This window comes from Polistes fuscatus, unplaced genomic scaffold (assembly GCF_010416935.1).
Source record: "Polistes fuscatus isolate 324 unplaced genomic scaffold, CU_Pfus_HIC Scaffold3, whole genome shotgun sequence".
Classification (NCBI taxonomy): Eukaryota; Metazoa; Arthropoda; class Insecta; order Hymenoptera; family Vespidae; genus Polistes; species Polistes fuscatus.
The window spans coordinates 5,257,341-5,271,043 of record NW_025113107.1 but is presented as its reverse complement, the minus strand read 5'-3'; positions in this window follow the sequence as shown (position 1 = coordinate 5,271,043).

The window sequence follows — 13,703 nt, the reverse complement described above, 5'->3', positions numbered from 1 at the left end:
CTCTCTTTCTCTCCTCTCCTCTCTCTCTCTCTCTCTCTCTCTCTTTCTTTCTCTCTCGATCTCGTCGTTCCGTTTCGCGAGCGAGCTCGCAACGTCGTTAATAACCGGATCGCCAGCCGCGTTTCACGACTCAACGAGCCAGAAGCATCGTTACGCAACGCTACCGAGGAGAACGACAACGACAACGACAACAACAACTACGTCCACCACAACGATGACAATGATGTGACGAACGTTGGTGGTGGTGGTGACAATCTTCCTTTTCTACTCTTTCTCTTCTATTTGTATTCTTTTTTCCAAACAGCTTCCTTGATATCTATAAACAGGTATCCTCAATAGACAAGACGGAAGATCTTCAGAGGTAAGGGGCGCGCTCGCGCGCACCCGCGCTAACCCTCTACCTCTCCGAAAGTGCGAATAAGAAATAAAGAGGGAGAGAGAGAGAGAGAGAGAGAGAAAGAGGGCGAGGATGTTTTCGATGATGAAAAATACGTTCCGTGGGGGGTGGTCGGGTGGGGAGGGGAGGGAGAGAGAGAGAGATCCACGAGATCGGATTTTAGCGCTCGACGGTGCGCTCCGCACGCGCGCCAGCCGAACTCGGCGGTTTCAACTTTTACTTTCAGCTCTTACACAACGCGGCCCGCTCGTTGCGCTCTACGTAAGCGGCAGCCGAGCGTGCACAGAACGACCGTGTTCTCTCGATTCTCGAACTTTGACGGAGCTCTTCTTTCTTCCACCTTTTGGTTATAACTGAACTACATATATATAATATATCCCTCTTTAATTCCGTTCTGTCCGTATTTATTTATTCGACTTTCTCTTTCTCTTTTGTTTTCTACCCGTTGTCGATCAATTGAATTTGTCGTTTGTATACAATTTATTTCGTTCCGTTTATTTTTCACTTTCTCTCTCTCTATTTTGCCTTCCTTTTACACAACCTTTTTCTAAGAATCTTCTTCCAATTCTTTGAAAATGTATACTACTCCAGATTGTTGTTTTCATTGATTTTGTTTTCTAATCCGAATAATGGTATTCCTTTTACAAAAATTCCCTTTCTCTTGCTCGTGATAGTTTCCAAATCAAACCCCTTCTTTATCTTGTCCTTTGTCAATTGATCGTAAATGACCTTTATGCGATTTCCTTTTTGTTCCCTTCCCCCTTTCGTCCTTGTCGCCCTAATAACTTTGTTCCCTATACCTCGAAGATCCTTTTACTCTTTCATTCCTTTCAACGTGTCACTTGCTTTCGGTGTTTATTCGATCGATCTTCTTTTTTGTAATCCTTGAATATCCTTTTCTTATTTTCTTTTCGTTTCATGGACTAGTTTCTCGTCACGAATTTTGCTCTCAATTTATCATACCTTTTATGTTTCTTTTGTGTAAATATAACAAACGGACGAACGGACGAATATATTATAAAATACTCGAAAAAAAAAAAAGGAATTTTTCGAAACGTACTAGTAAAGTTGTACGTATGTTTAGAAGATTTGTTTGACACGTGGTATACGTCCACCACGCGCGCCCATCCAACTCCGAAACGAGTTTCGCGCGCTCACATCAGTAGAGATCCCTGGACGATAGACGACGCAAGATCTTTTCGCGGTCGGTTTACAAATCCACGTGCTCTTGGTGCCGAGGATTACCAATGTTGAAGAACTAACTGACTGATGACAACGATGAAAACGAACAGAAATAAATATTCCTTCTTTTGTCGAGGAAGCAAGCGCTCCCCGTTTCAACAGACAAGAAAAATAAAAAAAAGAAAAAAAAAAGAAACAGAAAAATAAAAATAACAGGAATAGTAAACAAGCGGCACACACAGTTAACAACGCGAATAGACGACAGCACACACTTTTCTCTACGAATACAACACTATCTCGGAGTCACCTGTCGCAAGTTAAGACGGGAGGAAGAGAATGGCACAAGCACGCGCGAAAATATAATCATAGGACGCGCGTACTGCTGACGACGACGACGACGACGACGACAACGACGACGACGACGAAGTTTTCACGCGCGTGATCTCTCTCTCTCTTTCTCTTTCTCTCACTCTTTTCCTTTCGTATGACACACGCACTTACGAACTTATTTCACTCTTTCTTTTTCTTTAGGAGGACTTGTTTAGGGAGAGAGGATCTCTTCCGGTCTCCGCGGTGTGTCTCACTGCTACTCGCTCGGTCGTAACTTTTGCGCAAAGCCGAGACCCTCTCTCGTGCTCTCTACATCTCTCTCTCTAACTCTCTCTCTCTTTCTCTTTCTCTCTCCCTCTACCAACAGAGTACGGCTCCTCTCTCTTTCTTGCTCTCCCTCCCTCTTTCTCTATCCGCTCGGCTCCTAGGTAAGCGTTGAGAAAGAGAGAGGGAGAGAGGGAAAGAGAGAAAGAGAGAGCGTGTAGAGCGCTCGACAGGAGGTGGTGCTTGCTCTGCCACTGCTTCTAGCACTGTTCTTGCTGGTGGTGGTAGCCGTGGTGGTGGTAGTGCAGTGGTAGTGGAGGTGCCGCTGCTGCTGCTATCGGCGTGTAGAGTTGGTGGTGGTGGTGTGGTGGTGGTAGCGGCACACGACGCGACGCGCTTATCCAACAAGAATGAACTATCCGCGTGTGTGTCTACGTTGAGTCCTACGTTTACTATGTGTCCTCTTATATGTATAATAAATGCTTCTAATGTATTGCGCTTGCGAGCGCAAGCGTACGCATATATGTGCTATACCTACTCGTAGTGTAAGTCTCCGATGTTGCGCCTATCGGTGAGAGACGATGGTGAAAGAGAAGAGAGGCCAGGTGGGCCCCGCTCGAGATCGAACCCAAAAAGGGTTGAGGGTCCGAAATGTGCGGCTCTCTCTCTCTCTTCTTCTCTTTCTCCCTCTTTCTTTACCGACGGAATGAATACCCGACGGACTAGAGAGGCCTCCTCGGTTGGTTCGTAAAGGGAATCATAATATTCCGAGTAGTATACGAGTGAGTCCCATCTCTCTCGACGATCTCTTTCTCGCGACCGCGTACGCGCTCTCTCTCTCCCACTCTATTTCTCTCTCTCTCTCTCTCTCTGTACTCCTCTGTTTTTCTAACACTCCCACCATCCTAGTCCACCCTCTCTCCCTTTCCCCGGCGTGTGGTGCTCTCCCTATTACATTACAAATAGCTAGAGCTCTTCTCTTGCCTAGGCCCGTTGCGCGCTTTCCTCCTCCTTCATACATACATACATACATACACGAGACAAACGCAAAACTGTGTTCGCATTAACATCGTACCCGCGTTTTTCATGCACATGCATTCGACCTGATAACGGACCGCGTGTTGTTTCCGAAGGGACGCGCCGAAAATCCCGCGTTTAAGATCTGCTCTCCTCGGACGTACGTGCTCGAATAGAGCTTTTCTTTGTCTCTCGGCAATAACGTAATACGCCCGACCTATGTTAGGCGGTCATCTCTTACGAGACGTAAGACGACGTTAGAAGAATCTATTCGGGAATACTTTTTCGATCTTCTTCTTCTCCTATCTCAATCTCATAATCGGAGGACAGAGTTTCATACATTTAAATACAAACATAGATACATACTTACATATATGGAAACAGCTTTAAATCCTTCTTCAACAATTCCTACTAGAAAGGATAGAAGAAACTACATATACATAGTATTCTAGCAGTCAAGAATTATTTTTCTATCTTTTCTATTTTTCTATATTTCTTTCTTTCCCTTTCTCCTTCCACTTCCATTTCCGCTTCCCGCCAATCCTCTATCTTCTATTCCCTCTTCTCGTCTATGGTCTCTTTCCGACCTCCTCCAAACACCTCAATTCAAAAATATGGACTTCTCTTTTTCTTTCGTCTTATCTTTATTTTGATTGATTTACACTTCCGTTCCCCTTTTTCTATCATCTCTTTATCGTTTCATTTTTCCTTCTTTTATCTCTTCGAATTTGACTTTTCCGCGAGTCCAGATTTTAAAAATATAATAAATTCTCATTTTTCCCCTCCCCGCCCCTTCTCCCACCTTTCCATCACCATCTTGATTTCTTTTTCCACGACCTTCCCCGACTCCCTTCGTCTTCTTTTCTCGTCTCGTCCACCATTCCTCTACGACTTCCTCTCTTCTGCGTTCCCTTACTCTCCTCGCGCTCTCTGTCCTTCTCGTCGACTCTTTTCCTTTCTTCTCGTTTTCCGTCTGTTAGAACTCCCGTAGCTGATCGTCGTCTTTCTCCCGCGCACGTTATAACGCGATGTTCTTCGTTCGCTCGCAAACCGCAAGTCGAAATGTTTCCTTCCTTCCTTTTTTCCTATTTTTTCTCTTTCTCTCTCTCTCACTCTCTCTCTCTCTCTCTCTCTCTCGTGCTTCTTTTTCTTTCGCTACTCTCGACTATAAGTTACACCGTTCGTTCTCATATCCTTTTCTCCTTCTCCTCCTAAGAAGGAGGAGCACACTCTGTCTTTCTCTCTCTGTTGCGCATGCTTTCTTTCAAAAACATGAGATCGCAACGCGGCGTAACTCGATCGCGTTTAGTATTATATATGTATATGCGCAGAAACGAGTCAAAAGAGATCATTTTCATCAAAGTGAACAAAATTCTCTGTAAACGTTTAATTATCCGTTTATTTTTATTATTTTTATTTATTTTGTTTTGTTTATTTAATAAATTTGAATGAACAATTGTTAATATTTAATGACGACGCGTTGTCAATAATAACGGTAATCTATTAATTTACGATGATAATAGATATTTAACGATTTTAATTAAAACTTGTTGTCACGGTTTATATGAATATTAAATTCGGAAAATTTGTTATAAACAATAGCTTCTATATGAATGTAATTTTGTAATCGCATTTGTTGAACGATTTACGCGATGCAAATGGACGTCCAATAAAATAGTAAAGCTCACTTTTGAAATATTAACGAGCTCGTAAATAATGAGATTTCTTTTTGTTATTTCTCGAAAGGTCGTAGTTCCAATTTTTCTTCCACCCCCGCGCGAATGAACGAACGAATGAATGATCAACAACGATCGAGAAGGACGAAAAGGATCAATGACCCCGTTTGACGATCACCGACAATGCGTTCGATTCCGTTTACCACGGTTCCGAGCCACGGCTATTCGCATATATCCGCAAATTATGCCAACGGCGTGGCGCGGTGTCTATACTTAGGAACGGTAGACGAATTTCATTCGCGAAAAGCAGCCAGTCGAAAGGAGGTCGGGGGAAACAGCTGATAGGATAATATTCAACGTTCCTAACTACGCTGACTAAATTAACTATCACACGGGAGAATCATTCGATGTGTGAAATTGGTTATTAAAATAAAACAATCTAAACGGAAGAAAAAAAAAAAAAAACTAGAAATAATCACAGACAATATTATTCTTTATTAAATTATTACGCGTGTTCTTATTAATTTATTAAGAAAATCGAATTGGCCGATTGAAAATATTTCTCACGAATAACGATCGATTGGTTTCATATCTAAATGTGCAAAGGATAACGCAGAGGTCAATTTCTAGACGCATTATTGATTAATCGTTCGAATGAAATCATGATTTTTCTTTTTACGCTAGATCAATCAATTATCATTTTCAAATAGATCGTTTTGTTCGACGAATGATTGAAGGAAGGAATGCCATGAAAAATGTCTATTTTTCTATACTATTAATTTAATCATCGATCGATGAGAAATCGGTAACCTTTAACGAAGGAAGAACCTACCCAACTAGGGAGAAACGAATATTGTTCGTCTTACACTCCGTTCAAAAGAGCGTTCCGTGACGTTCGTCGATTGCGCGAAACGTTTCGATTTTCGAATTTAACGAACGGAAAGAAGAAACTTAACCATATTAAAGATATATATATATATATAATATTATAATAAACGACTTCGTGCTTAGTTTCCCAAAAAATCGAAGACGTTACATATATATATATGTATTAACGAGTATGTAATAACGTAATACAAAATGATAAGTATTTTAACAAAAATAATGTATGAATAAACTTAAATATACTTACATGTATCGCGTATACACTTGTACATACATATGTAGATATTTCTATATTTATGTACGCGCGATGAGAAACAAAAAGTCTAGTATATTGACAAGAAATTCAACGTTATGACTAATATGAAGTGCACGAGTTAAACTACAAGTAAAAAAAAAACAAAAAGAAAAAGGAGGAAGGAAAATATCAAGCTATCTATCGCATTCGCGATACTGTTTATTTATTTATGGTGCGGTCTAAATTAGAAGCGCGTTGAGAAGGCCAAGCGACTTGCGTAATCGCTGCAGGGAGCAACATGCTGCTGTTTATCATTACTCGTGAAAGAGTTGAAAGAAGATAAATAGATAGATAGATAAATAGAAAGAGAGAGAGAGAGAGACAGAGAGACAGAGAGAGAGAGAGGACCATCGCAAGGTCCTCTTCCGTTGCCTTGCATCGCAACACTGTACGTGCAATTAAAGTGTATTGTGTTTTTATTTTTACATTCGTCACACGAGCGGCCTCCTCTCTCGTTTATCGCATTATTCTTCGGTATTTTTTTTTTCACTTATCACGAGACAGCTAAATATTCAATACCGAATATAAACTCACGACAGGTAAATTACGCGTATATACGCGTAGATTTTTAGATAAATCGATTATAAAAATATAATAATATCTAAGGAGACAAGAGCTTTTAAAAGTGTTCATTATTTCGCTAAATATCGTTTTATCTTTCTCATTAGGAATGTATTTATAATTTGAAAACTATAAATATATATGTAAATTGTAGTATTAAATACTTCGTATATAATATTGTTACCTATTACTCGGATAAGAAAATTTATTTACCCTTTGAAAATGTTCACCTCATCCTGTACTTACATGCATTGAGTTTGAAAATAGAAAGAAAGAAAAAAAAAAAAAGAAGAAAAAAAAGAGCAAGAGAAAGAAGGGGGATTTCGTTGTTCTCCGGAATCATGGAACCACCTTTGCATTTTTTTTCTCTCCACCCTTCGCTCCTTTCTTTTCCCTTTCTCTCTTCTCTTCTCCCTTTCCCTTCTATTCTTTCTCCAGCGAACGTTCAACGTCTCTTCGCGTCGTCGTTTTCGTCGTCCTCGTCGTCCTCGTCGTCCTCGTCCTCGTCGTCCCACGAGAGAGTGAATGAGAGAGAAAGAAAGAAAGAAAGAAAGAAAGAAAGAAAGAAAGAAAAAGAAACGTTCGTCGGTGATCGTACTTGCACCTTTCTCACAAGGCAACGCGAGTAGCCTAGCTATCCCTTCTTTCCACCGAGAATCCCTTTCACTCGAATTTCTTGGAGGGCAGGAGAACGAAGCAAGAGGGATAAAGAAAGAGAGAGAGAGAGAGACAGAGAGAGAGAGAGAGACACCGAGATCCAGTTTGACCGTATAGGTTAGATCCTCGTTGGACTCTTCGCGTATATTTCGAGGTGGTTCGTTTTATTGCGAATCCGGTTTGCTCCCTGTGACGAGAGTGGAGAAAGAGCTGGAGTACAACGAGAGGAACGAGCAGAAAGAAAGAAAGAAAGAAAGAAAGAAAGAAAGAAAGACGGTGATGGAGAGGGAAAATGGAGAGGGAAGGGGAATGGGGGAGAGGGAAAGGAAGAAAGAAAGAGGTAGAAGGGGAAGAGGGAAGGAAAGACGTATTGAAAGAAAGGGCTAAGAGTGCGAGTGAGAGTTGTTAACGTGGGATTGGTTAAACGAAGAAAAAGAGACAGATAAAGAGACGGGAAGTCGTGGAAGGAGGAGGAGGAGGAGGAGGAGGTGGAGGAGGAGGAGGGATCTTTCTTCCGTCGTTTCGCCAACAACAAATACTCGTTCCCTCTTTCCCTTTCTCTCGATGGACTCGTTGCCATTGCCGTTGCCATTGCCGTTGCTCCTCTTTGCCGAGGCAGTTGCAATTGCATTAGCTGTTACTACTTCCGAGGATAGAAATTGCCTTGGCTGTTGAAACTTTTTAACAAAAGTTACAACATTGGGGGAAGGTGGTGGCCACTTTCAAGGTTGCAAGCTTCGACGCCCGTCCTCTAGCTCAACGCAATTAACGTTCTTTCTAGTCATGATCTTTTTATTTTCGTTCAATTTCTATAAGAGTATTATTTTACATTTCCTCCTCCTTCCATTTTGTCGATCTAACGTAAGAAATTGCGCATACTCGTTTGCGTTCTGCGAGAGAACGCGGAGGAAAAAACAAATAACGAGAACTATCGTTTCGAGAAATGACGTTTCGTTTTACCAATCGGTTTTTACGTAATTACACTGCTTTTGTCTTCCCATGTGACGACTAATGGAAGACTTTTTTCAATTTGTAATAGCGCTGATCAACACATTGCGAATGCCACGCGCAGTACGCTTAAGTTACTTTTAATTATTCATTCGTTCGGCAACGTAATAAAAGAAAGAGAAAGGGGGAAAGGAAACAGGGTCATCCTATATAGAAGAAACAAGTAAAGCATTTAGCATTTTTTATAATGTCCCCCAGCTGTTACGTTATGAATGTATACAAATACAGTACTTATATTTGACTTAGTCATGCATATAATATTCTCAATAAATAATGAGATACATATATTTTAAAGTATCGTAAATCACAATTTGTCGTTAAAACACGAAGAAAGGAAATATTTAATGATCGATTTGAACACACACATAGAAAGGTATTGCATACTACTTTTCCAAACGAATTCTTTCTCAACGCAACGCAACACGACGAAAATCTTTTCTTCTCTCATTTGCATGTACTCATCTATTTAAGCACTTATTTGCGTTCCTAGTAAAATGTCAGCATACCAGGTTCGTTAGCGAGCACACGAAGGCGAGCTTCGGTTGCTTCAGCTTCGGCTGACAACGCAAAGCTTCTTCGTAAGAAAGTTTCTTCAACGACAATCGTAAGAATTTTTGCGATGGATCTCATAAGTGTTATTACGTACATTTATACCCCATTTCTATCTATGTACCCATATATTTTATATATTTCATTTTTTCCACTTTTTTTCTATTTTCCTGACAAGTTACAAATTGTTTTCGAACGCGTTAAATCGCTGAGAAAATCGTTAAAACGATAGCGTTATTAGTTATTATCCTGTACGACGTTTATGTCAACGATTCGACCGAGAATCGTAGGAGTCTGTTCGAACGTTCTCTCGTTAATGGAAGAAAATGCGATTGCCGCTATCATCGCTCAAGAGAACGAAGTAATAGAGTGTAGTAATAGCTCACGGGCTGATGTCATTCGGTAACCTTCTACTTTGCACGTACGGTGTGCCACGAAGAAACGCGCGAGTCCGATACTTGAGAAAAAAGAAAGAAAATTCAAGAAAAAAAATACATCGTTCTATCTCTTTTTTCCTTTATTTCATTGTATCAAGCTAGAAATTAATTCGATAAACTACAAATATAAATGTGTGCATAATATATCTGTTTGATGCAAAATATATCACACATTCTTTGTTTTTATATTTATTAGTTATTCTTTATTTTTGTTGTATATTTTCAAGAGAAATATACGAAAGAACTCTCTTGATTAACATATTATCCTCGTCATCGTCGTCGTCGTCGTCGTCGTCGTCGTCGTTACAATCGTTCGTCTCGACCCAAACTTGAGAAGACCGATCATTAAAGAATCCGATTAATCTTGTTAACTAAGAATGACCAATTAACTCTTCGTGATATTTTAATTGGACTTATACAGAAAGAACAAAGATACATACATATATGGGGAGATAGGTGAATCAATATTGAGTGCAGGATACGGATATCCCTTTCAATTGTACGAAGTTTCCCTTTCCATATGTCTTTTACAAATATCACTCAACCGTGTAAAAGTATTTAATATTCGCATGTCTCTTGAGGATCTATCAATAGTAAGAATAAATAATACTAACAAAAACGCGTACACGAAGAGAGCACGATTGATCTTTAAAATGCATCATCCGTCGTCTTTCCTTCGGCTGTTACAATGTCCTCATGTAAACATCGCGCATTCGTAATAGAATCTTACAGAAAGGGAAACCAGGTAAACTGAAGGTGGTATTCCCCCTATTCTCTAATTTAAAACATCTTATCGTACATACGTTCATATATATATCAATGCTTTTTTATTCTAAATTATATTTTTGTTTCTCTTCATTTGAATGAACTAGTTTGAATGTACAAATTTGCAATGAATAATTTCTTTTTAATAACTCGTGAATTAATTTTGTTTTTTTCAAATTAACGCACGCGTTAAGTTAAACTTATCTTTCGAGCATAAATTAGTATTTGATATTTAATCTCGTATCATATAACGCATGAATTACATTGGATTTTCTTTTTCGGTCAAGAAATGACCCAGATACGTAGCTTAGTCGAAGCTCGAAGATTTAAAGATAAAATGATCGAGTTTGCGGAGTAAATCGTCGTATCTTAACAAGAGATTCCTTCGACCGAGGAACCCGTACGTGCATAAACATACATAGATTTGCATTGAGCTAACTACTTCCCTTCCTCTCTTTCTCTCTTTCTCTTTTGCCTCGCGCTTTCACAGAATTATATAATCATTAATTTCAAATCCTTCCTCCAGAAACACGATATATTCTGGAAAGCGTTGGGTTGCTCGAGAAAAAATATTCTACAACTCTGACACGCGTTTCTGGAAACCTTGGTATATCTGATATCTATTTTTAACTATATATATACGCATTTATAAAGCTTTAATGAAAAGTGATAAGGCAGTATATTATTTTTTTTTCTATTCTTTTTCTTTTGTTTTTTTCTCTTTTTCCTAACTCTAACACAGAGAGAGAGAGAGAGAGAGAGAGAGAACGTGGAAAGATAAAGTATAGTATGTAATACACAATCGGGGGACCTCGACTTTCCAAGAATGAAAGGCGCACGTGCGTTTCTCTTCGAAATGGTGCTGGGCTGGTTCTGGTGCTGGTGCTTGCGATGGCGGTAGTAGGGACCAGAGCCGAGGAAGAGGAAAGGGAAAAAAGAAGGCGATTGTACGTGGCGCTCGTAGCAAATGGAACGTCTTTCGGTACGAGACAATAGGGAGCCATCATGGCCGGTGGGAAACGCGAGAATGAAAAATACGAGGAAAATCTCCGACGAATAATCTTGTGCGCGCGAACGCACTTACACGCTCGTTTACGTAATTTATCATTGACGGAGGACGTTCTCGAGGAACGAGAGACGTAAAGAGAGAGAGAGAAAGAAGAGAGAGATGACTAAAAGGGTGTAGGCCATAAATGGAATTAATTCTAAATAGAGAGAAATGGGTACACGATTCTTATTTAATTGGAAAGGAAAAGAAAAAAAGCAACGAAGGACTTGGTTCGGTGGAGTTTTGTTTTTTGTTAAATGTATTAGGGTAAGATTCGACTATCCGAAAGTAGGTCAAATTAGTTTCACGTGTGTCGTAATGTGTGTCGGATCTAATAAAAATTGATAATATTTATCACGAAAACGTATGATAATGGAATAATGAAGGCCTTAAAAGGTCTTTGAAGATTTTCGTAAGATTGACTTTTCAACGGAGCAGTATTTTCGACGAACAAGATTTTTGGAAAAATATTAAAATAAGACTCGTATTAAGAAAGAAATGTCGATTAATCGTAATCGATATATGTTACGCATTTAATTCGATACGACACGAGCTTTATGGCTTTTAATTTTTCTTTTCCGAGAAAAACCATCTAAATGGCGCCAGAGCGATCGTACGTCTGATAATCCACGAAGCGATCCACGTGTACCCCCGATCAAAAACCTCGATCACGAATAGATAAAACTAGTGTTTGCTCGTCAACTCGAAATATCATTCGATTTTTCGTGCACGTGGAGAAACATTCCATCGGACGGATTTTGACGATATCGATCGTTCGATATTACTGAATATATCTACCTAGTTACGCACATACGTATGTGCATATATCATAGGTACATACGAAACAATCAATGATTTCTCCTTTATCCAAACGACAATACGATTCAATAACTCGTGTACTACCATCTCTCATTCCAATTTTATTTAAACGCAATCTTTTGCTGTTGTCCATTCGAAAAATGATTTCTCAAGTAATCGATATCGACGAACAACTAACGCATATCACGTATATCAAGAGACGAGTTACGAAAATACTTTTACATTTACATGCATACGCTTTTATACCCGTTCTACCGATGTTTTAAAAATCACCTTGACTGCCTATCATTATCGTGAAACGCGTCTTCTTGCCGACTAGCCCAGCATCATAGCCCATTTACGCTGTGTTTATCTTCTCTTTTCTGCATCCTAATGATCCAAATCTTTCAAACGATTTTCGATGTTCGCGTACGGAGGAGGCGACATTGCAATAGCATTATTACTCTACCGATCATTATGTAAGGTTATAACGTTATGTGAACGTTTTGCATTCGATGCCTTGCACGATTGAGGTGCTCTCTCAAGGCCTCCACATTGTTATTTGTACGTCGCGTTAACGCGTCGACGACGCTCCTCGACTTCTCCAGGGACGTAGTGTACAAGACGTCCACGAAGAAACTCGAATCAGTCGAGAACGTCTTTCTCTTTATCATTCGACCAACGTAACCATCTATACCTTTTCTATCTATCGACGAATCTTTTCTTCAACATTTCAATGTCGTTTGATATCATGGAGAATCGAATATCATATTTCCATACAATCTCTTTCGATCCGTCAATGTTGTAAGCAGTCAACGTCGTCTCGAATTACGTGTTTTAGAAAATTATTACATCCTCCGACTGAGAGGAAATGTCATTTAACCGAATTTATTCGAATTTATACGAAAGATTTAAAGGTGTCCAATACTTGTGTAACATAATACATACTAACGTCCGAAGTAAAGAGCACAAGTATCTGATAGCTTATAAACCTGAATGATACGTGTCAGAGTGCCGTTAAGAAAAACAAGTTATAAAAACAAACGCTAAATAGTCTTTTCGTCTGCTAGCCAAACGTTTATCCGCGAACAGCTAGAAATTATGCGCGTTCTCGCTCGGACGTCCACGCAAATAGCTTTATGCGACGTTACAAACTCAAATGGGTTAACCTTGGGAGAAAATCACGCGATCCAGCCGAGTCCTAAGCTCCTTCCTTCCTTCATTTCTCTTTCTTCTTATTTTTATTATTATTCTTCTTCTTCTTCTTCTCTTGCCTCTTACCTATACTCCTACTCCTACTCCTCCGTCGTACATACATATGTATTCTTATACATCTATACGTATTCTTACCTAAAGGCTTGACTTTTCCAACGCATGTATAAACTGCGTCTCATTTCACGGAAGACAACAATTTTCACGTCTTCAAAATCTTACCTTCCGAGAATACGCTAATACGCATGAAAACGTGTCCATAGATTAATCTTTAAATTGCAAATAGATTTTTAAATTGCAATAGATATTATTTTTTCTTCTTTTTTTCGATTTCCAAGATGCATCGGAAGCGTGGAAAGCAAAGGATGCATACTATTGTTTTTTGGCCTTTTTTTTGCAAAATGTCGAATACGCCTGTTTAGAAATTTTCTTTAGAAAATTCTTCATATAATTCATACGGAACAAAGATATATGTGTTGCATTTATTCACAAATAGTAAGTATCATAGTTTGTTCATTTGGAAACGACGTTATTCGAAAGCCATACAGGATCGTTTTTTGTGTATCATTGTACACGTATGAAAAGAACTACTTGGTTCCAGCTCGAAGTAGGAGGGATCGTA